Source organism: Paroedura picta, chromosome 9, assembly GCF_049243985.1.
Source record: "Paroedura picta isolate Pp20150507F chromosome 9, Ppicta_v3.0, whole genome shotgun sequence".
Classification (NCBI taxonomy): Eukaryota; Metazoa; Chordata; class Lepidosauria; order Squamata; family Gekkonidae; genus Paroedura; species Paroedura picta.
Window position 1 is genome coordinate 30,735,246 of NC_135377.1, and position 26,944 is coordinate 30,762,189.

Consider the following 26,944-nt stretch of genomic DNA (forward strand, 5'->3'; position numbering starts at 1 on the left):
CCCTCCAGATGTCCATGGACTACAATTCCCAGGAGCCCCTGCCAGCGAATGCTGGCAGGGGGCTCATGGGAATTGTAGTCCATGGACATCTGGAGGGCCGCAGTTTGACTACCCCTGATCAAGACCTCAGGCACCATCCAAATGGTAACGAGAAGTCTCCTTAATGGTACACATGACACAGCAGAAACATCACCGGAGTTTGGGAAAATCAACACTAATTCACTTATTTATTTAATTCTTTTAAACTCTTCCTTTGTCTCCAGCAGGAACCCAGCTTACATTCTCCTTTCCTTCACTTTACCCTCACAACAATACTGTGAGGTAGGTTAGACAGAGTATGTGTGACTGGCCCAAGATCACCCACTGAAGTTCCACCGCAGGTATGGGGTCTGAACCCTAATCCAGCACTGTTAACCACTATACCACATTAGGTCTCTTAAACAACAGCAATCATCATCATCATCATTATTATTGTTATTATTACTTTTTATTATTATTATATTGTCTATTATTTGTTTGTGTTGTATTATATTAGAAGAAGAAGAAGAGTTGGTTCTTATATGCCGCTTTTCCCTACCCGAAGGAGGCTCAAAGCGGCTTACAGTCGCCTTCCCATTCCTCTCCCCACAACAGACACCCTGTGAGGTGGGTGAGGCTGAGAGAGCCCTGATATCACTGCCAGGTCAGAACTGTTTTATCAGTGCCATGGCGAGCCCAAGGTCACCCAGCTGGTTGCATGTGGGGGAGCGCAGAATCGAACCTGGCATGCCAGATTAGAAGTCCGCACTCCTAACCACTACACCAAACCACTACACCAAATATTAGAAATATATATGAGCACACAGAAATCAACTATTTAGAAATGGCCAGACTTTATTTACATCCATACTGATATTTACTTGGGTGGTCTCGGGCCTATATACCATTTGATTGTGTGATAATCTAATAAAGCTATAAAAATTGATTTTGTTCTAAAATGCACTTGGAGATACATCAGATGGTTTGACATCTAGCCCAAGGAAAGAATAAAGTGCTAAGAGTGAACACACAAGCTGTGCTATTTATAGAAACGCTATTACAATTACCCTTACATGTCCTCCACTTGACTACCTTGCAGATCCCCACCCCTTCTCGATATATGTCTTCACTGGTAAATCATATGCTAAAGTTTTCTGTATTCTGTAAAAAGAGGAAATGTTTCCTGTTGTTTAGAACAAGAGTTTGATGTGTTTATGATTCTTACCACTCAAATATTTTACGTGTTTTATACCATCCTTCTATTGACCAGATTATAGTATATCACAAAGAATACAATGTTTTCCAAAAAACAACCAGGCATGATTATTGCTTTCAAGAAACTACTCTAAGTCATACCTTTTTGGATTGCTGAAGGTAACAAAGGTCAGTTTAAATGACAGAATGATTATACATTCTGCAGCTGTAATAACTAGTTCTAATAACTAGCTAAGTGTGAATTACTTTTAAAACATTTATTTGCATAGTGAAATTGTTGCCAGAATTACTTTCCTCCTTAATACCATTACTAGCAAATCCTTTTTCATCTTTCTTTAAAAGCAATAGTTAATTCTTCAATGAGGTTCATTCCAACAGTGATTTCTATATGCTTAATTTATTCATTCAAATACTGTCATTTTCTCCATAGTCTAGACATACAAAGAATAACAGAAAATGCTCAGAAAATGGCTGCTATGTCAGGTGGAGTCTATGGCATTATACCCCCTTAAGGTCCGTTCCTCCCCCCAAATCCTACACCACCCAAGCTCCACCCTCAAATCTCTAAGAATTTGCCAACTTAGAGCAGTCAACCCTAGGTTCCAACTAGGTTTAAGTACTGAGTTGTAGTGCTGAGATTCCTCACATGGTTTATATTGCTTTGTACTGAAACTGGCATCTTATTCTTCACAATTATATGACTCTGCTGGATGCTGGATGGTGTGGCAATTTCAGTGCTGCAGATTGGGGGGACTGATATCCCTGGAGTTTCCCAAGGCTGCTGACAGCCACCACAGCCACCTGGACCAAGATTCTACAATTCATATCCAAACTAAGCAGCATAAGAAAACACATTCCATGACACTACACTGTACCAATCTCCATATTTATTTGTTAAGGACAACTACTGTATCATTTTTATTTGCTTCTCTTCCTTTAAACCAGTTTGGTGTAGTGGTTAGGAGTGTGGACTTCTAATCTGGCATGCCAGGTTCGATTCCACACTCCCACGCATGCAGCCAGCTGGGGGACCTTGGACTCGCCACGGCACTGATAAAACTGTTCTGACCGAGCAGTGATATCAGGGCTCTCTCAGCCTCACCCACCTCACAGGGTGTCTGTTGTGGGGAGAGGAAAGGGAAGACGACTGTAAGCCGCTTTGATCCTCCTTCGGGTAGAGAAAAGTGGCATATAAGAACCAACTCTTCTTCTTCTTCTTCTTCTTCTTCTTCTTCTTCTTCTTCTTCTTCTTTTCACAACTAGAGATTTATATGATCCAGTTAGTAGTAGGGCAAATTACTGTGGGTGTGTGTATTTTCACAAGGAGAACCACTATTCATTCTCTGACCAGGAACACTTTATTGCAACATTGTATGTTTTTGTAGCATGAATATAATTAATATAAGTCAAGCTGCAATGCTAAGCAGACTTACCTGGGATTAAGTCCCATTGAGTAAGCAGACCAGGACTGTATGAAGCATCTTTATTCTGTTTTATAACTATTCTGTTTTATAATGCAATGCCAGCTCAAACTGATGTTTACATATCAGTCACCTCATGCCGTGTCACATGCACTTCCTCCCTTTTCTGTTTTCTTGCTCAGTCTGACGAAGAATCTAATGTACTCAAAACCTGCTTACTACTTTGCTTTGTCAGCCTTAATATAGGAATTACATTACTGCAATTTATTTACTTCAGTGGTTCAAGCTTGAAAAATCAATCTGTTTGCTTAACTGCCTCACCATTTTGAAACGTGCAGGCCTTGAGCTGCTTTGCTGGGTTTTGTCCGAAGTTGGATCTCATTTCCCTCCCTTCCTCCATACACTAAGCAACCCGTATATCTATAGTGATGTCAGTTCTGATCTGCAGCCTGAAATACAAGTGACATAGGTGCAGAACTTATGGGTTAGATAAGCATCATCTTACATTCGCCTCTAATCGATGGTCCATGACATTCAAAGCCAAAGAAATACTTCCAACCATATATAAAGCATGCCGTTCCTAATTTTTATTTTCATATTTTATGGGAAAGCTTGTAATGGCTATCCATTCTGTTTGAAATCTAACTGGATGGGCCCCACAATGATTTATAGTTGTAGTACTTTAATGTGTGTTTAATCATAGAATCATAGAGCTGGAAGGGGCCATATAGGCCATCTAGTCCAAGCCATTGCTCAATGCTGGATCAGCCATCAAGGTCTAGTTTTGCATTTCTCAAGCTACCTTTTGCTGGGTGCTAAATAACAGAAGCAGAAAAAAAAACCTCTGCTCACAATAAAAGACAGAATGTAAAATGATTTATTAAAATTCTCTACTTCCGTAATACAGTTCAGAATACTGGGCTTGTTACTAATGCATATGAACTCATCTTTGCTACACACTTGTCTGAAGTTAACAGCACACTCTGAAGCCGGTCCCGTTGACCATGAGAGTCAACTTTTATTTGTTTAAACATAGAAACACATATTTGTTTGCCATATCCACTTTCTGTGAAATCGCAGAAATCACACTCTTACAACTATTAATAAAGTAATCTTAAGATGGTCTACTCAGAATCCTACCAAGGTATATTAGGTAGGACTTACTCCCAGGTGAGTGTTCTTATGATTACACTGTAAATGTACAGTCTGGTCCTCTGCATATTTATTTAGGAACAAGGCTTATTTAAGTTATCTTGAAATAGATGTAAATACACTGAGCTAATTAGAATACCTTGACAGAGACCAGCTTTCCAAAAAGCAAAGAATATTTAGATACAAATCATTACTCTAGAATGAAAGTCATTATTAGGAATTGACTTATTTCCCGTGTTCTAATTATGCAGCTTTGCAAAGGTGTTTGCAATGTTCTCTGAAAAAGCTAATTATTGTGGTAAGAGAGTTTCACTTTCAGAATTACAAATGGCTTAATCCCCAAAGCAATATATGAACTGAAGTTAATGTGACAATGTTCTTTCTATGGGATAAATGCCTAGCATAGAACTACTAGCTACTGAAGTCCTCAAAAGAGTAAAATCTACTCTTTCAGAAATGTACATATTCTATTGTACACATTTGGAAATGCCACATTTAAGTTTTTCACCTTGGAAACTCTCGCTTTTGCATCTATCTAATTATTTATAATAATAATAATGAGCCTCTTGTGGCGCAGAGTAGTAAGGCAGCAGACATGCAGTCTGAAAGCTCTGCCCATGAGGCTGGAAATTCAATCCCAGCAGTCAGCTCAAGGTTGACTCAGCCATCCTTCTGAGGTCAGTAAAATGAGTACCCAGCTTGCTGGGGGGTAAACGGTAATGACTGGGGAAGGCACTGGCAAACCACCCCGTATTGAGTCTGCCATGAAAACGCTAGAGGGTGTGACCCCAAGGATCAGACATGACCCGGTGCTTGCACAGGGGATACCATTACCTTTACCTTAATTATTTATAATCTATTATTATGATCCCTTTTGGATGGCATAAATGGCACATGTGTGCCAGTTCAAAAACACACGCCTTAAATCCAATTGCTTTCAATAGGAGAGATTTAAGTATGTGTTTAACTTTTCTATTGAAATTGACAGACCTAGCTGAGTATGCCAAAGGTTCAGTCAGACAACCATGCTAAGATCATCAAGCAACAATGTGTTGTGGTCCCTAGGCCAAAAGTAGTATGTCTGGTTGGGGGCGGGCTGACAAGCGGAAAGGCCTCCCGATTGGCCACTCTGCTTGTCAGTCCAGGGACAAGGGCCCAATCCGGGATTTTTGATCCTGGACTCTTTATTATAATATGATTAGAGGTAAAGGTACCTCCTGTGCAAGCACCGAGTCATGTCTGACCCTTGGGGTGATGCCCTCCAGCGTTTTCATGGCAGACTCAATACAGGATGATTTGCCAGTGCCTTCCCCAGTCATTACCATTTACCCCCCAGCAAGCTGGGTACTCATTTTACCGACCTCGGAAGGATGGAAGGCTGAGTCAACCTTGAGCCGGCTGCTGGGATCGAACTCCCAACCTCATGGACAGACAGCATCAGACAGCATTTCTGCTGCTTACCACTCTGCGCCACAAGATTACCAATTTCTAGAACCAATAATTAAGCCAGGGCAGCTCTAACCCTTTTATCCCACTGCACAAGCCAGCCATTCTCTCTTTTCCATATTACTTTCTTAGAAAGCTTGTAATCTCCATCTATTTTCCAACTCTTAGCTGGCAATCTTAGTTGCAACAGCAACAGTCACTCTTTGTGCCACAGCCACTGAAACTTAAACTTAGAAATCATGTTGCAAGGGTATCTAAAACACATTCCTTCAAGAGGGACCTATAAAGCCTTGTGGAAGAGAAGAAGCCAGCCCCCAAGGGCCCCGAGTTTGAATCTGCTGATGGTCCCCGGCCCCTGGGAACCATGCCTGGCCAGTGTACGGCTGTCTCCTGATCCCTACCCTAGCAAAGTGGTGGGCTAACAACTCATGGTTGACAACGTCAGATGCGGCTGACAGATCCAAAAGCACGAGGATAGCATGTGGATTATTGTTTTTAACCATCACATATCCACACATTCATTATCTATAATCTGTAATAATAATATATGTCTCAAAACAATGTTTCAAAATGCTACTATATTGGTAAATAGAATTAAACACTTAAGATTTAGCCTTCAGATTAAGGGAAATGATTTGTATTTTCTAATTGAAGCAGTTTGGTAGATTATAAATAGTTAGTACAAAGAGGATTGATGGAACTAATCTAAACTCTTCATATGCAATTAAGGAACATGAAAATGAAACCAGGCATACTTTATAAATTATAGAATTCTGAATAAAATGACAGCTTTATGCCCAGTATAATGAAGTTTTAAAAGTCTCAGTAAGTCTTTTGAAAAATTTACATATTTCTTTCTGCTGTGTCTTTCAAGCACAGCAATATAAATGAATATGATTAATTTCAAACCAGCAAAGAACTATGGATAGGTTGGCAATACAATTTTTATAATGCAAAATTAGATATAATATTAATAATGGAATGTAGGTTGAAGCAAAGTGATGAGAAGTTGATAACTGTTCAGCCACTTTCCTTCTGATCTTAGTAAACAAGCAGAAGCTAGTTTGTGTTGAGGACAGTGTTGGATTTGGTCCAAGGAAACCCAGGTACACGTATGTACTTGGACTTAAGAGGCGACAGAATGCCCTGAGGTCCATTAACATCTTTCGAACTTTCGAACAGACTATTCCACCTGTTATGACACCATTTTTAAAAAAGCCTATACTTGGGAAAGATGAACCTGCATGAACAAAAGCCATGAAAGGCCCAAACTAAGTGAAAAAGCTGGCCAGATCTAACCTATCATGTTTACCAGAAAAGAGCAGGATGCCATTCCGGAAAACGAAACTGAAGAAATGGGACAATTAATTGACCCAAGTATTCTTGCAGTCATGGCCAGTGCAGAAAATGAAATATTAAATGAAAATAGGAATACAATAGTGTGCCTGGTTACAAAATATTTGCACTGGTAAATTTATCTACAATATTGGCAAAATTCTCTTAGTTTATAGTATTTTACAAATGTTAAGTAAGTAATTGTAACATGTTTTGCAGTTTGTTTTAGAAGTACTGGGTAGGTCAAAAGATTAAAAGGCCCATATCAAGATTTATCCAGAATAAAACAATTCTGTAAAGACTACACTTAGCTAAAAATGTCATTTTGTATTTCTTCCTAGTACAGAGAGCTTTCAAGATCAAAATAAGTGATTCATTCTGGGCTCAAACTTACATTTTGTCACTTGGTATTTAGAGAGATTTACCCTGGCTTGACACTGTCTCTCTTCTATGCTCCACAATTTCCAGTGCAATAAATCTCTATGTTTCTTTTAGGAAACAGATCATTAAAAAGGGCAGACAGATGGAAGTCAATGTGCTGTTTTGTAATATGTCCAGCATTACTCAAATTAGATAAATACTGAAACCCAGCAGGCTTAAATCTCTCCTTCCTTCCATGAAATCCAGCAAGATTAGAAGAGATGCACAAATCAAATGCCAATACTGACAAAGCAGTACCCGGAGTAACACATCTTGCTGAGACATGCAAAAGATGACTGAGTTACCCATAAACCTACAAAAAATGAACTTTAACATGCTTTTCAATGGCTGAAATGATTACTGAAACACCACTGAGAATACGTAGAGGCAGTATATCAGTTGAGAGTTTGTAGTGGGCATGTATTCTGTATAATATTGAAGCATCATCTTTAACCGCTCCTACAATTAAATAAAAGGGTAAGGCCACCTGGGGAGGAGTTAGGGCGGGCCCTGTCCAGGATAAAAACTCAGAGGGCCCAATCAGGAGCCGCAAAGCGGCTCCTGATTGGGTCCTCCGAGTGTCCATCCAGGGCCAAGCAGCCAATGGGGAGGCACACGAAGCACCTTCCTATTGGCCCCTCACCAGGACAGACCAAAATTCCATTCACCCAATCCAGTCTGGCTGCCAGTCTGCTCCTGAACAGCGAAGGGAGAGGAGGTCAGTAGGGCTGCCAAGGGGGCTGAGAACAGAGGCTGCGCTAGCCCTTTTCACCTCAAGGCTGTCCTAACTGTCATGTCCAACTGTAAATTGCCTCAGAACCCTGACAGAGCTGGCAGGAGGCTGCAGAGTGCGCTCCCTCCCCCCTTCAGGCCTGCTGCAAAGGAGCCTCTGACAGGCCCTGACTGAGGGGAGGGAGGCCTTTCCAAGAGCAACACAGGGGAGCCTGAGGGCCTTCCTTTTGAGGGGGGGACCTTTCCCCTTCTGCCAAACGGTTGACAGGGAGGCCACAGAAAAGCCCCTTTTCACTTAAAATACTGCTCTGGCCAGGGGTTAGACACAGCCAAGCCATGTGTCTTTCTTCTTTGCAAGTCTCTGCAGGTTTGAGGCCACTGCACAGCGTTATTCTGCAGAGGAAGCTGGCTCTTTTGTCTCCTGTTTCATCTGCACAACAACCCTGTGCAGTAGGCCTCAACATTCAACCCCATGCCCTTAAAGACTGGACAACTCCTCCCCTTCCTCTTCCTACTGCCAAGCTCTAGCGTCCGTTGTATTCTTGGAGACAACGGGCTTTGCCCTTAGTATTTCAATATAAGGAATCTTTTAAATTTTTACATGCATCAAAAATATCGGTTGGATCCAAGGAACTTAATCTTGTCCATTTCCTCTCTTCATTACAGGTATCTGGTTCCACATGATCTTTGTCCCATGATCCTAAACACTGTCTTTTTAGATCACTGAAGGGCACCCTTTCCTTACATGGGAAAAATGGTTGGATTCACTCCTACATTTTCAAAATTAGCAGTGTCTTTTCTGAGATGTTTTGTTGTTGCTGATACAGATGCATCACCATTTTTTTCTGTAAATGCATGAATAAATAAGAGGATGGATGGTGGCTTCTTCCTGTTGAGTTGAGATCTACAACACAGTTAACTATCTTCAAAAAGATGGTGGGAAGCAACCACATACAGGGCCTGCCCCATGATGGTGACTGGAAAGAGGAAAGGTTTCCTTCTGCACTCCTCATGGTACTGGGCTTGATATTCTGTAGGTTGGTTAAAATATTATTAGTGTCTCATGTTCTGTATGCTGGTCACAGTCTGGGAGCTGATCCTTCAGCTATATTAGAGCAAACTGACATGCATTCATTTGTATGATCAGATTGCTTTCCTACACAATCAGACTGCTTTTTTACAACTGCTGCCACACTACCTAACTGCTGTCACCACAACTTATCGTTTATGCTTGTGTGATTTTGGTGCATGCCCATGAAATCAGTCCATATGATCACTCCACAGACAAAAGTCACTGACTGTGCAGGCAATTTATCCAGAGTTGGTTATTTTAAGGAGGCATCTGAATGCACAGGAATAAAAAAGAAATGACATACTACCATCCTTGACAAGTAGATCACATAATGAGCCACCCATGCTCCCAAGGAATCTCTGTCTCTAGTAATGAAGAAGGCTTTGTTATTGGACTACACAAGAGAAAAAATGGCTTCAAGTTGCAACTTGTTTATTGTAAGTACGCACAGCTGTATCCCAACAATCTTTACATGCACATTGGACATTGTACAAGATATTTTCAGATACAGTTGCAAAGCTAAATTCAATGAAATCACTTGAACCGTCTGTTACACATTCTACTGCTCCATAGGCTCATTTCATTGTGCTTGTGGAACTAGGCGAAGTTCATTTTCATGCATGCATCACTGGATTCTTGTTTAGATATAGGAAACTGATATTTATTTGCTGTTTTTAGTGACTGTATTTATTTATTTGTGTAATGGTTTTCCTTTTTATGTTTAAGCATTTTAATCCTTTCTAAACTAATATTTTACAGAAGCATTTATTTAAGAAGAGGCTCCTCTAGGCATATTTAAAGAAATCCTTACAATGCTAGGAATCATTGTGCAAAAGCTAAAACTGTAATAGCAGGAAATGTGGCTACAGTCATATGGAGATTGACTTTCCTTCTTCAGTGAGTAGCTGCTACTTGCAATTTACTCATGGGGCTAGAGATGGGCACGACCCAACCCATGGGTCTCTGCGGTTGGGTAAATTGGGTAATTCATGGCTTGCGAACCAGGCTTCTATGGCCACACCCCCAACAACCGTGCATGACCACATATGGGTCTTATCCCTCTGAATAAATTCACAGGCTTTTTGGGAGGGGCGGAGTTTCCTCCCTTGGTGCATGCACATTGAGCATGTAAATTGCATGAAAATCTCTATTTTGGGCAAAGACGGGGCTTGGGAGGGTTGTCTCTCACTCCAACACAGACACGTTCTCCTCATTGTAAACTTTCTTCCTGGAAGTGGGGTGAAAGATCACCAATAAATCCTGGTTTCTATTTCCCAACATTCTGAATCTGAGGTGCGATTTTACCTCAAGATTCATCTTTACTTGGGTGTGAGTATGGTGGGGGGCTGTGGCTCCAAACCCAGCATCTTTTCCTGGTATCTGGGGTGGCTGTGATTGAATAGCCAAATCAGTATCTTTCCCCCAGATCACACATGGGACTACCTTAAAGTATCACTTTTACCAGTCAAGTTTTCATTTTCTGTGCTTTTCTCTTTTCTCCCCTCTTTCCCCTGCTCATACCCTACTGACACACTTAAACCAGTCATAAAGCACTGCTTTTGCCACGTCACGGTCTGATCAGTTTGGGATTCCCTTTTGTGTCTCCTCCCCACCAGGTTGGGTCTTCCTGAGTAGTCTCTCTTTAAAAAAAAATTGTGGCTAAGGTCCTGCCTTTGGAATGAGTTAGGAATGTATAGGACTTTTCTACCACCCAGACTATATTCACTTAACAAAGGGCAAAAATGTATGTGACACTGAATATTGGATTGCTACTGACAAAAACAGTGCCACATTGAATTTTTCCCACTCTTTACATGTGTAAGCGTGGAAATATACACGGTTTTATTATGGTGGTGTTAAAATTTCGCCCCAAAAAACAGCTTATAATGTGGAATGGAGGTAGTAAACCCCACAATGTGATGAATCATGGCCTATACTTTATGTTATGGGAAGACAGGGAAGTCAGTCTGGGGTTGCACTATTGGACTATTTGTGTTCAAAGTCACAGCTAATTCACCTATGCTCCATCAAAGACTCCTGAGTTAACTGAACAGTCATGGGATAAGAGGGCAGGTTTTCTTATGGTTGAAAATTGGTTAAAGGATAGGAAGCAAAGTATATGAATAAATGGACAGTCCTCACAATGCAGAAAAGTAATTAGTGCATTTACACAAGGGGTTTTTTAAGGATGAGATTGTCAGCATGGTCAAACAAATCCCTCTTCTTCCTTTGCCCTAAGTAATCCAACCAAATGCTGGTGATGGAAGGCATTTGTGGCCACTACAACAACCTGCTTTCTAACAGCAGGGCCTTCATTTGTTAAAAGTCTCTAGATCTATAGAAGAAGAAAATATATCATGCAATTAAAGGGGATAAAGACCCAGAAATTCAAAGAACTTGGTAAACAGATTATTGTAATGCTAGAATGATCTAATGGCATTTACTTGCCAATTAAACAAACAAACAAACTGGTGGAGATGGGGAATGACCATGCTGACAGGGAGATGACAAAGAAAATTGCCACCTGTATTGGCAGCTGCAGCAACAACAGGCATTGTGAAAGTCTGCCCCCTTGTGTAAGCTGACCATCCATCCCGCCTCTGGCGGGGCAGTCCCACATTTGGGGCATTTGCCCTGTGTCCCACGGCGTTTTCAAAATGTCCTGCGGTGTTCGCATATTAAAAAAAAATTTTTTTGCCCATATTTTTTTGTCCATGTGGGAGGCAGCCCACTAGACAGCCCAGGCTCAGGAGGCCCCCGCGCAGGCGCCCGGGCCCTGGAGCAGGGCTTCCTGGCCAGCTCTGCTGCTGCCTTTTCCTCCAGGCCTCCCTACCTCCTCCAGGACCAGGCCTTGAGTCTTCCCTTGACCCGGGCCTCCACCCCCCTAAGGCCAGTCAGAGAGGGAGGGGGGAGGAAGGAGGGAGGGCCCGCTACCGCCACCCGCCCTTCTAAGGGTCAGGGGGAAGGGGGGAGGGGGCAGGAGGGAGTGAGGGCCCGCCTGATGCCGCTGCTGTGGCGGCGTGTCCCGCCTTGCAGGGCCAGATATCTGGTCACTTTACCCTTGTCTAAATTATTTTTGTCAACAAATCTTTATAAAGATAGTATCTCTGCTGAAGGTCTTGCTACCTTGAACTTTCAAGCACACAGTGAAACAATGTTTTGAACTTCTAAGCATTTCTTGAAATCCAAGGCCAAAATATTATGTATTAGATTAATTAATTATGTGTCAACTCTATTGTTGCATGACACATGAAAGGAGTTTGAAAACAATTACGTTGTTAGAAATTTTTCTAGCTCTCTGCAATCATCTTTTTGCATAAAAGTAGAATGGACCTAGCAACCCTGACCATCTGCCATAACTCAGAAGTGTATTGCAGATTTCCTTGCAATAAACAAAACAAAATGTTAATCAGATGACTAAGCAGCCAGAATGTAAAATGAGGAAGAAACTAACCAACATGCATTAATGCTGGCTTCTGGGCTGTTCCCAGTGGAAAGTCAGCACCCATTCATTAAAGCGTTGTAACAAAATTGAAAACTGATCCAAATGTTAATGGATGAAAGAGCATAAGACTTCTGTGGGTGCTATGTGGAATAAATTGGGGAACCTGATTACTAAAAATATCTCTGTACATTGATTTTGAGGCATTGTCTAAAATTGCAAGAGATTTTATCAGTTGAATCCATATCACCTAGGCTTGTCAACTACCAGATGGTGGCCGGAGCTCTCCTACTAAGTGCTCTGAATGTAACAGAGATCAGTTCATCTGGAGAAAATGGCCACTTTGGGAAGTGAATTCTGTGGCATTATACCCTGTTGAAGCTCCTCTATAACCACTGCCTTCCTCAGGCTCCACTACTAAATTTTCTAGCACTGGGCTGGCAACTATGACTGACAACACTGCCTTGTCCCTAACTTTGCAAGTTTTTCTACACACGTTTACACAGTGCATGTGTTGATACAAAAGAAGCATTTTGATCCCAGGAAAGGAACCTGCAGAGCTAAGCACTATGTCTAAATGATGCAAAGGCACATGGAGAGGCCCATATGCTTGGTCCACCTTCCAGTCTATGCATGTTGTTGTGAATTTCCTGCATTCTGCAGGGGGGTTGGACTAGATTCCTTCCAGCTCTATGAGTCTATGGTAGTGTGTTGATCTCCTACATACTTGTACAATCTGGATAGGGGAACGATGATTTGTGCTACAGCAGAATCATCACATTCAATCATGGTGCACTAGAGGGAGGGGAGACGAAGAAACATGACATGTTCTTGGATCATAAATCATAGTTTGGCAAGAACTGTGAACCAAACACTGTGAGGCAGGGATAAGATGAGACAAGGCTCTTAGCAGCAGAAGCCTTTTTGTTAGCCATATCATGTTATTTTGAATGTATTCAGTCACTTGACTGAGCCAGCCGTTACCTGAATATATTTATGCAGGAGTTTATTATTATAGGCTTGTTATTCCAGCTGACTTCTTACAGCTTCTAGGTTTGATCTTCAGCCAGGTCCAGTGCTGGGCTGCAGAGTACACAAAAGGCCATACCTTACTGGGAAATATCTCCACTGAATACAGGGGGAAATAAGTTTCTGTGGAGACATGCACAAGACGCCTAATTAAACAGTACCATGGACTATGTAAAGACACCTGAGATTTGATTTATAGTTTCAATTGTTTCTAACAATGGCTGTTTAGTTCCAAACAAGTTAATGTGCTCAAATATATCTGCAATTGATTTCTACATCAACAAACTTTGTCTAAAACTATATCAGATAGTTAGGCTTCTATTTGCATTAATCAGGACTCTCACACAGATGTCTCTCCATGTTATTCCAAATCATGCATTAATCATTTTAAAAAGGTTAACAGGATATTGCCAAATATGGGCCGACAAGGAAGACGCGAACACATAGCAAATAGATTTTTGCTGATGAACTGTCCACAGCTTTATTTTACCAGCTGGAGCAGTGGTGCAGCCCAGGGAGAACCTGGGCTACCTCATAATCATCCAACCATGAGGAAGCCGGGCCCCAGCACAAGACCGTGTTTGCTGAGCCCTCGGCACCCCAAAGCCACTGGGGTCAGCGTGGGGAAGCCAACCAATTTATTGGGGTTCCAACAGGTTCCCCCAGCTGCCTGGTGATGTGAGCTTGTGACCCCAGCTGGGGAGGCTCTGCAGCTTAGCATCAACTCAAGCCTTTAACAGAGGCTCTCCCCCAGTTGCAGAGTCTGGTTCACATATGTGGACTGCTTCAAACCGCTAGCTATGACATACTGTGACAAAACAAGGTATTGAAAATGGTACAATGTGAAACCGAAGACTCACTAGGAAGACTGATAAGTAAGACCAAAGAGTACAGTTACATGTTTAAACATAAGAACATTATTAACAAATATCACTATTTTTTTCCTAATAACTATGTTGACACCTTAGCTGTTAACCTAACTTGTAAAATCTTAAATCTAGGGCGGATAGGTGGGTACTTTACAACAGGGGTAGTCAACCTGTGATCCTCCAGATGTTCATGTACTACAATTCCCATGAGCCCCTTCCAGCAAATGTATTGTAGTCCATGAACATCTGGAAGACCACAGATGGACTACCCCTGCTTTACAACCTCATGCTGACCGGTTGAGGGAGCAAGAGGCCAGTTAATGCGTGGGCCGCCTCTATAAAAGGGGCGGCTCTGCTCATGTATGGGACACGCAGAAACGGCCCACACGACCCACACACAAGCTCCCGGCTTCATGCGCTTCTTCCTTGCCCACCACGCCCATCAGCTCCAGCAACTAGCAGCCAAACGGTAAAGGTACAGCTGTGATTATAATAATGTAGCTGTTATAACTCCAGAGGAGCTATAATCTGTCCTAGGACATTTCCCAAAGTTATGAGAGAAATAAATACATAGCCCCATAGCCTCAATTTCAGATATTTCTAAAATAATAAAGCACAGTCAGCATACTAACGAACCTTTAATCTACATTCCTGAGTTATCTCACCTAGTGGTTTCATCTTGATAATGAATAGGGTGGGCAACAGAATGGTACAAGTGTCATAGTTTGAAAGCATAACCACAGTGCTACATTCAAACCAGGTAAGTGGACTAAAAACCTACATTAATCAAAAGTGCTGAGAGATCCCAGGGCAGACGACCTGGCAGAATGACGGCAGCAGTTTCAGGATCAAACTATGACTAAAGTAGAGATTGCAAGCAATCTCTAATCAGGATCATCCAATAGTGCCTGCAGTTTAATAGCTCATATCAAATGAACTAGTTTGCACCAAAAAGGGACATTAGTGATAAATTAATATGCAAATTTAAATGGACTCCGGGGAATGGTAGAGGACAGGAAGGCCTGGAGGATCATTGTCCATGGGATCACGATGGGTCAGACACGACTTCGCACCTAACAACAACAACATTTGCTACAATGATCTGGCTCCAAGACTGGTTTTTTTAGGAATAGCCACACCAAGAAATGTCCTTCAGTATAGCCAGAGCCAATTCCTTGTCACAATGAGGCATTCCCCATCACCTAGAAGCAACCTATAATTTCTCCAGGAAAGGCTAGAAATGAGGGGACATGTACCTTGTCAGGATTATGATCCTGTTCCTCAACCTGTGACATCTGAAATGAATCCAAGCATATGCTAGGATTTAGCAACACACTTCCCAAATTAAAATTCCCAGGATTATTTGGAAAATTGATGAAAATTTAATTATAAAACCAATATATATTTCAAGAGCAGGTAGGTTCAATAGGTTCAGTAGGTTCAGTAGAATAAAAAGCTGAGTAAAAAGGTTATTCACAGAAAGGTCAGTAACTGTAATGCAAAATCAAAGAAAGCTAGAAAATCTTCAGAGGAGCAGCACAATTACACTGTGCAATATATTAGCTCCAGAGTTCATTTTTGAAGACTGCTTTTTCTTTCTTTTTTCTTTTTTGCTGTTACACTATAACCACAGGCTTTTATTCCTCTAGAATTTATTCAGACATGCATGATTATACCAGTTGTTCTGTTTAAGCTTCTGGCTTTTGGAAATTTGGGTGTTTTTGCATGTCCTAGTGGTCCCCAACCCTTTTATCACCGGGGATCGGTCAACGCTTGACAATTTTACTGAGGCCCGGGGGGGGGGGTAGTCTTTTGCCGAGGGATGTCATTGCCGCCACTGCTGCCTGAGCCTCTGTTCCACTTGCTTTCCTGCCGGCGCCCCTAACTTCCCGCCGGCCGCTGGGGGGCTCTGCCAGCAGCAGCTGTGCAGTGCCACGCTGAAGGGGAGCCCCAGCCATGGTGGCCATGGACCAGTACCGGTCCCCGAACTGGAGGTTGGGGACCACTGCATAGGCTGTTATATTCCAAGTTCCAGAACTTCTAAAGTTGTTGTAATGATTCAAATGTAAAGAACCCAATGCCCAAGAAATAGTTTTAGCCAGAAATTGTTGAGCGATGCCATTTTACCTCAGTTGTAAAAGGACTTTAGAAGAAGAAGAGTTGGTTCTTATATGACACTTTTCTCTACCAGAAGGAGTCTCCAAGCGGCTTACAGTCGCCTTCCCTTTCCTCTTCCCACAACAGGCACCCTGTGAGGCAGTTAAGGCTGAGAGAGCCCTGATATCACTGCTCGGTCAGAATAGCTTTATCAGTGCTGTGGCCAAAGTCACCCAGCTGGCTGCATGTGTGGGAGTGTGGAATTGAACCTGGCTCGCCAGAAGTCTGTACTCCTAACCACTACACCAAGCTTGAATGAATGGATGAATTCAATACATATGTCTGACTGCCATTCAAGATTGCTGTTGAAAAGCCGCAGCTTACAAATTACCAGTGAAATAGTAAAGAACATTCTGAACATTTGAAGTTAAAAGGTTGAGGCATGAATTATTTTGATAACACTCTGATACAGTGATTAGTTGGACTAGACACCAGGGCTTGAATCCCCACCGTGCTATGGAAACTTGCTGGGTGACCTTGTGCTGGTCCAACACTTCCAGCCTAACCTACTTCTCAGGGAACAGTGAATAATGTAAGCCACTTTGTGTCACCTTTGGGGAGCAAGCCACCATATAAATAAAATAAATAAAATATGATTGGGTTGGGTAGGTGGTAAAAGGTAAATGCAGAGAGAATATCCCAGGGCCTATGATGGCTCTCCTGTCTCTAATAAACTAGAGCCTAACTTTAACAGATTTTTAAAAATGCCAGCAATTTGCTTTATCCACAGGGGAAAAAATCCTTCACTGAGAAAGCCATTTGAACGCGACTTAACTCTGACTCTTCCACCGTCCTTGGAACATCTGGCATCTAAGCAGATTAATCCAGCGCTTTGCTCTCTCCTCTTTTAAACAGCTTAAAGGTTGCTGTTTAAATAGCACAGTGTGCAATATATTGCTTTGCTTTTCTGAATTTTTCAGATACTGGCATTAAAAGAAGAATCAACTCCAAGGGTTACTTTTGGAGATATCAAGTTTTAGACAGCCAACAACTCTAGGGAAGATCTTCTGTTTCATGATTTGTACATCTGAATGGCAGCTTTCTCAGAGTTGTCACATCTGATCTAGCTTACATGATTCAAGTAGACATATAACTTCCACCTTCTGCTTCTTAGAAATGTAATTTACAGCATTATTGCTTAGAAGGGGAAGCCAGTTGTTGGGAGATAAAGGGAACAAAGACACAATATACCAGAAGGCACAGAATAAAAATAGTTCCCCCAAAGTTTTTCAGGAGAAGGAAATTTGGAAAAAGATATTATTGTCCATTAATTTTTTACATTTTGCGCTAAACCTACAAAGACAGCAGTGCAACAGAAATAGTAGCAACATATTACGAGCAGGTAAACAATGGGATTAGATTCTTTACTCATTGTTCTTTTGAAATGTTACAACTGTTAACCAAAGTTAAGGTGTTTTCACTTGGGTATATGCTGATAGCAAAAAAGGCTTATAATCAGAGTTATTTATTTTTGGGGGTGGAAAAACCCAATAAAACAAAAAAAACAAAAAACAAAAAACAAGGTATCAGTATTCATATATAAGATTGCACTGATTTCCACCTATTCCGTTACTCAGGATTTGGGAAAGTCACCACAAAGTTGTTAGTAAGTACCAGTGAGTACGATAACAATAAGCCCTGCCTCTGAGTATACATGAAAGTGTCTACTCAAGAGACATTTATGAAATTTCTCTGCCAACAGCAATTCTTCATATCTCAGGCACATCTATATGCAGTTTTCATGGGGCACAGAGGGTGCAGTTAGAGAGGGGGCCAAATAGGTCCCTACAATGCATTTTGCACAGTCCTTGGATAATAAAGAATGGCTGCATCCTATTTGTAAAAAACAGGGCATGGGGCTCATAATTTTTAATGGGTTCAATTGTCTCTTGCTGATTTGGTTATGAGCCATGGGATGATTCTTGATCCAGCTTTAATGTTGAAGAAGTTAGCTGATAACAGAAGCAGAAACCAAGTGTTCTACCAATTCCACACTGGAAGATGGCTCCCTATCACGTCTTGACTAACCTAGCAATGTGGATCCTCACTATAACCTCAAGGCTAAATGTCTATAATGTGCCCTACATGACAATTTGGAAACCCCAGCTGGTACAGAACAAGGTAACCAGGCTATTAACAGGTGCTAAGTGGAATCTGCATATCATTTCCACTATGCAGACACTCCACTGGTTAGCAATCAGAAACCATGCTCAATTTAGTGTTGCAACTATCACTCTCAAAGCTTTTCATGTAACTGAACCCCTGTACTTGCTAAACTGGCTTTCTTGCTATTTCACTGTGACCGCTTTGTCCATCAGAGGTAAACCTTCCGTAAACAGGTAAAATTAGCAACCTCATTCTCTGTGGCAGGCATCTTACACTTTATAAAACAGTCTGTCTGAGGCTATTAGGGTAGCCTTCACTCTTCTGTTGTTTCACAAAACATGCAAAGCAGAATTATTCAGGAGGACATTCTTGTAGAGCAGTGGTTCCCAAACCTTTTCAGGATGCCACTCTGTTGGCTCCCAGGCCACATCCCTAGTGCCTCCCACACTTATGAACACACACCTCTTGCCTGGTGTTAGGTCTACAGCAAATTAAAAACAAACTACACTGCCTACGCTTTTTTGGTTGTTGTGCAGCAGCCATATTTTAGTTTGGAAAAAAGTTACTTTGGGTCCTCATTGGGGAGAAAGACAGATTGGGGGGGGGGGGGAGAGCCTCCCAAAGATGGAGACTTTTGGGGAAGGGTTGCCAACTGTGGGTTAAGAAATTCCTGGAGATCTGGGGTGGAGCCTGGGGAGGACAGAATCTGAGGAAGGGAAAGAGCTCAGCAGGAATCTAATCTCCTCCAGCCCACCCTCTGATCTGTCATTTTCTTCAGGAAGCTAATAAGGATAGGCTCTGTGAGCACTGGGATGGGAGACCACCAAAGAAGTCCAGGGTCAGTATTACCCAGACAATTGTAAGTTACCTTGGAATGCCTCATGCTAGGAAATCAGAGCAGGAAGAGTCAGACTGCTGCCCCTCTATTGCTCCCAAATTCCTCACCATCCCTGGATCCTTCCACTGACTTGGGGGTCTGTGTACTGCTCCTTTGGGAAACCCCATTGTAGAAAAATGGAGCTGCAGTGAAGGGGATCAGCTTGGGAGGTGACCTCTGTTAGGGACACCATTTTTTCTTAAAGGTAAAGGTAAAGGTATCCCCTGTGCAAGCACCGAGTCATGTCTGACCCTTGGGGTGACGCCCTCTAGCGTTTTCATGGCAGACTCAATACGGGGTGGTTTGCCAGTGCCTTCCCCAGTCATGACCGTTTACCCCCCAGCAAGCTGGGTACTCATTTTACCGACCTCGGAAGGATGGAAGGCTGAGTCAACCTTGAGCCGGCTGCTGGGATTGAACTCCCAGCCTTATGGGCAAAGCTTTCAGACGGCTGCCTTACCACTCTGCGCCACAAGAGGCACAAGAGGCTCCATTTTTTCTTACAGTTGTTCAATCCTGGCCCTACAGCATTGTTAGGAATCTTTGCTGTTAGACTCATGTTGTCATCGTTTTATTTAATCTGTGTGCTGCTCTACTGACTAGGCAAGGGCTAAATCTTGCCAGATTCAAATATTATAATTAAAATGTTTCATGTTGTAACTGGCATATTGATTGACAAGTCCTAGTGAGAAAGGCAGCCTTTAAATGAAAAATAAATAAATAATAAACAGTATAAGCAATGCTGTTTATTTACAGGAATGGAGTTCAAACCAAATTAATTAAGAGTTACTAGATCATGGACTTTTAGTTTGTTTTATGAACTGCCTGAAGATATAGTTGTCCTACTTCTTGAGATTCTCATTACTCTCTGGGAGTTTGTTTTTTCCCCAGTACTAGGAAGAAAATATCAATCAGTTGTACTAAAAATGAAAAGAATGGTCAAATAAAGTTACATGATGAATTTTAAAGCCTTGCAATTATATTATAGTGAGACAATTTGGTGTTTGCTATCAGGATTTTTATAGAAAAGAAACAAAACACAGTTCTGTATACATGGAGCTTATTCAGAAGTAAATATGCATTTGATTACAGCTTTAAGCTTCCAGCTTTATTTTTAGTACTGCAAGAAGCCCCTCTACCTAGGTGAAAATGTAAAAGGATTTTAAAAGAAAAATTAAGACATAAAGAAATCAATTGTCCGTTCAACTTTTTTTTGCTGCTGCTTCATCATTTTCTTATTTCATTTTAGAAAAAAAAGCTTTTGCAGCTTGTCAGATTATGTGGGATAAAGGGCTTGATCCCCTGAAGGATAACCACAATCAAACGAATCTTTGAACTGGGGCAATTATACTGTCTTTTATGTTGCAGGGATTTCTTTGGAGGAAAAATATCTTACATGAAGCAGCCCTGGGAATATCTAATATGCAACTAAACCCATCTCCTCATTCCAACTTGCCACTTGAACAGAAATACGGACGTCTGTGACCTATCCAGTAGAAGAGTTCATAAAGTCACACAGTGTTTTCTGTACTGCTGGTCTGCAGATTGTGCCATCCGCATTGACCCTGAAAATCCCACACAGATTCCCTGGGTGGACTACTGGGAGATCAAAGCAAAGTGGTGCATTGATGCTGCTCAGGGCCAAACTTGTGACATGAAGTGGGCCAACTTTCCTAACCTAACTTTGTTCTTTTTGCAGATGGATGTGACATCTGGGACTAATGTTACCAAGGTTCATACAAATAACTGACAGCAATAATACAGATGCAATCCATATAATACCTTTTATTAGAATGAACCTGATGAAATATACTACTTCAAGTTTTCACATTCTCCTGAAGCAGGCAGAAAGATAAAAGTATTCCAAATAAACAAGCAAACAGCCTTTATGAAAGGATTCACATGTATCTGAGGTTGTGGCACATGCTTACAATGATATTCAGAAATTCTACTAATTAATTTGCATGAATACACACTTAATTTAGGGCAATCACTGTATGTTGATTAAACAGCTAAAACATATTGAGATTAACCACTGTAATGAATTCATTTACTGAAATAAGTCATTGCAAAAATAAAACCTATGTTACAGGGCTGTGATTTCTGAACAAATAGGCTTGCAGTAATTAAGATGATCTCTTGGCCTTTCTTCTAGTCAGCAAACAATGGTGTTGCCATAATATTCAAATTAAATACTTATCTGGGCTCATACAGAGCTATTAGATACCAAGAAAGGATATGAAGGATTACTGTACCATGGGTTTAATGGAAAAAAATGAAGGAATGTGGCACGATAGTGAAACATCTGATGAGCTCAGGTTTGTATTGATCTATTACTAATAACTGAGTTACTCTAAAAGAATACTAAACACCCTCTCTAGTTACTGCAGAATCAACACATTTTAACAACATGTCAGTGTATTGAAATGAAATGGGCGAGTGAGAAACACAAACAGAAATAAGTTTTGGCCTAAATTTAAAAATGAAAAGATTCATTTTCATGATAAACAGCACACAAAAAAACACTCTCTATATAAAGACTCATTTGACAGAGTAGCAGTAAAATCTTTCAGTTTAAACATTTAATAAACTATGATAACTATTGAAGTAGTTTGGGAAATACTATGGCTCTTGGTGATAAAAGACATTGTTTTGTTTATTTAGCATGCCTTCCATAACTGTTATTGGCTCCCTTCCTTGTTTTAAGAGTTGTGTATTTATGTATTATTGAATTACTAGCAAGAAAGCCCATTGCAACCAGTAAAGAAATGGGCACTAGGACCCAGGGGACACCAGGAGGTGCAGATCTCTTTGTGTGTGTCTCTCTCCCCCTCTCACTGAGTGTCTCTCGTGTGCCTCGCAGCAGGAGGCAAAGCAGGTAATTATGGCTTATTCTTAGGAAGGAAGCAGGGCTGGTCAGCAGATTGGGACAGCTCTCTCTGTGTCTCTCTCTGCATCCCTGGCACCAGGAGTGATAGGAGGGAATGAGGGCTTGTGTGTGGCAGGGCTCTGTGTGTCTCTCTTTGTCTCTGGTGTGTTTGAGAGGAATGTGGCTAGCTTCCAGAGTGGGAGGGCGGGAGCTGTAGGGGCAGGGTCAATCAGGGTGCAGCCAGTGTTGCTGGCTGCACTTTGGTTGGCCCTATTACAACTTGGACAGCCAGACACGTTCCACCCCCAGGCTGTTTCACAAATATATAGAGCAGGGGTAGTCAAACTGCGGCCCTCCAGATGTCCATGGACTACAATTCCCAGGAGCCCCTGCCAGCATTCGCTGGATGAGGATTTGATGTGTTATTTTAAATTATTTTTTCAAATATCATCATCAGATCACATCATAGCAACATATTTTCAGCAAAAACTCTACCATAATTCCCTTCCAATATGTTATTTATGTATTTATGTATTTATTGCATTTATACATCACCCTCCCCTATGGCCCTGCTTCCTGATTTTAATGTTTATATGTTTTCTAGGACATAGTGAGCTTGGGCCGCAACATGTATTTATGATGTTTTAGAACATTCAAAATATCAGTCACCACGGCCTCAAACTACATCCTTATGACGTGTGTCAGTTATCACCTTGGTTCTTTGTCTGAACCGACTTATAGATGACAATTGCAATGAATGTATCAGGAGGCTGCAGCCTCTGGAAAATGGAAAGATACAGAAGGTTTAACTGAATTGTAATTTTAAAGGTTGGGTAGATAAGATGCATTTATATGCTTCCAGCACCCCAATACCAGGCAAATACCGGTTTGCCCTGGAAAAGCCTAGCAATCATGTTACTGTTGACAGGGAGGGGGGAACCCAAAGCTCATCGTTCTGACAACCTGCCAATCTACATAAATAAACCACGACAACATTTCCCAAGAGTTGAATGGGAAAAATAAATTTCTGTAAATAGAACTGAGCTTATTGTCAGCTCCTCATCTTGCCATGTCCATTAGCCCAGATCTCTATAAATCTCTCTTTAAAATCTTGGCAATAGGCATAACATGAATTTACATATGGCTATAGTAAAATATACTTAGAACAATGAACAGTTTAGGGAGACGAAGTAAGATAAAATGTATAACGGAGACTATTTTCTGCCTGAGGTTACTATATCCTTGAGACTGATAGTGGCGGTAGTGGTTAGAGAGCTGAGGAAAGCAAGAAGACTGTGGGTTTTGAGAATGATAAAGGTAAAGCAATTAGGAAGGTAAACAGGAAAATTATGGCAAATTGCTTCACAACCTGTGCTAGAATAAAAATATTTATGGTTATTCAGGACCTCAGTTTATGCTGTGTAAGGAAATCAGCTTTGAAAATAAATACATTCCTTGGGTCAAATAGTCTTTCCTTGGGCTAGCAAATCAGCTTCACCCAATACCATTCTTCACAGTATCTAGGACAGGGGAAAAGATGCTAGAATCAAAAAATACACGGACTAACTCTCAAGGCCTATCTAGGAGGTAACTAGTAGACCGTTCCTGGCTTTGGAAAAGCTTGAAATCTGTCTCTGTGTACTGTGCATCATCCTTTATTTCATTTATTAGTTAGATTTTATCCCACCACTCCCAGCAAGCTGGCTTGTGGCAGCTAACAATAAAACATCATATAACAATTTAGAACACCTTTCAGCCACTATTTTCAGATGGGTTCTCCATCTTTGGAAATTTTAAAACAGAGGCTAGATAGCCATCAGATGGAGAGGCTGATTCTCTGAAGGTTCAAGGGGGGTCAGGTTACAGTGGATGAGCGATAGGGTTGTGAGTGTCCTGCATAGTGCAGGGAGTTGGACTAAATGACCCAGGAGGTACCTTCCAACTATGTGATTCTATGATTCTTTAACAGGATACTAGTCTAAGTAAAGTTAAAAAAACCCCCAAAGGCTTCTTAATCCTTTATCCTCCGTTTCTGAGTTCAAAAAACAGGCTCCCCAGCCTTCTTTTTGAGTCAGAGGCATCAACAGGAGAGCAACATGAGCAGAGTGAGCTGGTAAAGGGCTGGAGGTGAAAGGATTCAGCAGCCCCTCTTGCACACCTTTTATGCACATTCTCAGCCTAGCCAGGTTATTTCAGAAGAAGAAGAAGAAGAAGAAGAAGGAGAAGAAGAAGAAGAAGAAGAAGAGTTGGTTCTTATATGCTGCTTTTCTCTACCCGAAGAAGGCTCAAAGCAGCTTACAGTTGCCTTCCCTTTCCTCTCCCCACAATGTGAGGTGGGTGAGGCTGAGAGAACCCTGATATCACTGCTCAGTCAGAACAGTTTTATCAGTGCTGTGGTGAGCCCAAGGTCACCCAGCTGGCTGCATGTGGGGGAATGCAGAATCGAACCCGGCATGCCAGATTAGAAGTCCGCACTCCTAACCACTACACCAAACTGTCTCTCTAAAAGCAAGGTCTTTTGTATAATGAGTAGTTTGAGTTTTAGGTTGCATTTTTTAAATCCTCAGATCTCATAGTGTGCTGAAGGGCTCTCTATATGGCATTGCCAGCAAATCTTGAAGATACTTGATATCCCTAAATCTGAATCTATTTCAGAAGCTCATCATTTTTTTACTCTAGGTAATCACTAGACACTACTAGAAAGGAAGCCAAAAGAGAACTACATTGGATTAATTGCAAAATAATTTAAAATCCCAATCCTTTAGACAAAGATGATCAGTCTCTAAGGAAACTGTAGGACAATTGGTTTCCTTGGTGACTAGTCCAATATGTAACTTCTCCTGTGAAACAGCTGTTTGTGTTATTATTAGGGATGTTGGCCAGATTCTGCCTTTGCCTGGAAACAAATGTGGAAATCATAAATGCTGCATACTATTTTGGGAGAGATAAAACTTACCCTAAGATGATGGTTTCTGCTGGTGGTGCTCTTCCCCCCTCCCCCAGAGAAATTTCCATTAAAGCTTTGATGGCGGCAGATAGTGATGGATATTTGTATCCTATTCAACACAAATACATGTGTTACAAAATGGAACATAAATCACTGTAACCAGAAGGCTGTGGAGTTCTTTGTGTTGTGTAATAGTTTATTTTAAGTTATAATTTTTAATAATACCCATTTGCCACCATTTTCCCTTCAACAGATAAGATAAACAGTTTAGGCATCAGCATCTCTAAACAAGAAAATATCCACCATTTTAAAGCATCTAGAAACAAAACTGAAAAGCATAATTTGCAATATGAAAAAAGGAAGAAAGGTTCAAAACATAAACAGAGAAAAGCAGAACCTTTCCAAGGCAATTGGTACAATAAATTTTATATATTGATAATTTTTTAAGGACCAACCCAAACGGTTTCTAGATATACTCCGTTTGGGAATGTTTTTTGACTGACATTCCCCACAATACTTCACAGAGCCTGTGGCCTATTTATATATATAAAAATTGCTTGATAAGAGTATAAGGAATCAACCACTGAAGAAAAAGGTTCTGCTTTTCTCTGTTTAAGCATAATTTGCACACAAAGAAAAGCATTTGCCCATAAATAGGCAGTGTTGTTGTTGTTGTTAGGTGCGAAGTCGTGTCTGACCCATCGCGACCCCATGGACAATGATCATCCAGGCATCAAATAGGCAGTACCCAATTGCAAATATCCTACTAATTAGCCCTCACTGAGGCTCTGCTGTAAATGGTAATCATAACCAAATTAATTTATAGGAATACTGCTGGTTCCCCTGGGCATTCATATAATAACTTAAGATTCCATAAATGTTCAATTTGTTTATAATACTTCTCATTGTGTATATCCAACTCCTATTTAACATTTTTGATTACACTGATAAGCATTTACAATTATCTTGTCTGCCTTACATGTTAATTATTAACCACAATTATCTTCTCATCTCTTGTTTTCCTTTCGAGAAACAACAGTTTACTTGTTAATGTTCAAACGAATAATGATGACTTTAGCAAGGTGTTCTACAATAGCAACTTGAAACCCAAGAATTTTGAGCAAGGCAGATGTAAATGATTAGCATATTAGCCCCCAAAATGATTCCTTCACAATCCAGTTCAGCTCAGCTCTAGGATGAGCTTTTCCAACTGATCTGGAGTGTGTAATGTTACTGATATGAGAGGAAGTCCTCCTCTGGAGGAATTTCCATGCTACTTGTCTATCATAAAATCCAAATATTTGTTGCAAAGTAACACCCACACATAGAGTTGCCGAGCTTCTCAAGAGAAAAAGAGGAAAATGAGGGGAAGAGTCCCAACATGCAGATTTTAGAGTTTTGGCCAAATTCTACAAAACCTTGTCAGCAATGTGCTGATATCACTTCCTGTCATACTGGAAGTAATGTCAGTGCATTACTGGAAATGTTCTTAAATTGCTGGAAAAGCCTCCAGTCATGAGTCTCCCATGGCCACCAGACCCATGCCCACAATCCTACCCACACAAAATCTTTGCAAGGTCAGAACAAAGTTGCTAAAACCAACACTGCTTACTTTTCTTACACAACTTTGCTTAGGATTCGAAAACTACCTCCACAAAATGTTAAGACCTCTATTTAACAGATATTCTGATCAACTCAAGGGATGAATGATCAGATTAAGTGGCAGGACAAATTTAATATTTGTAATTTGGTTTGTACATTAAGCGGGTTGGTTTGTAGATTAATTGAGTATTCGTACTGTTTTTGTACTGTAGGCTTTCCACAGACTCTGAAATTC

The 26,944-nt window shown here is 41.1% G+C and overlaps 1 protein-coding gene across 1 annotated transcript in view; it reads right to left on the reverse strand.

Annotated features, from left to right (window-relative positions):
- The window catches only part of KCNB2 (potassium voltage-gated channel subfamily B member 2), a 177,232-nt gene that overhangs the window by 33,607 nt on the left and 116,681 nt on the right, over positions 1 to 26,944 (reverse strand). The window lies entirely within an intron of this gene.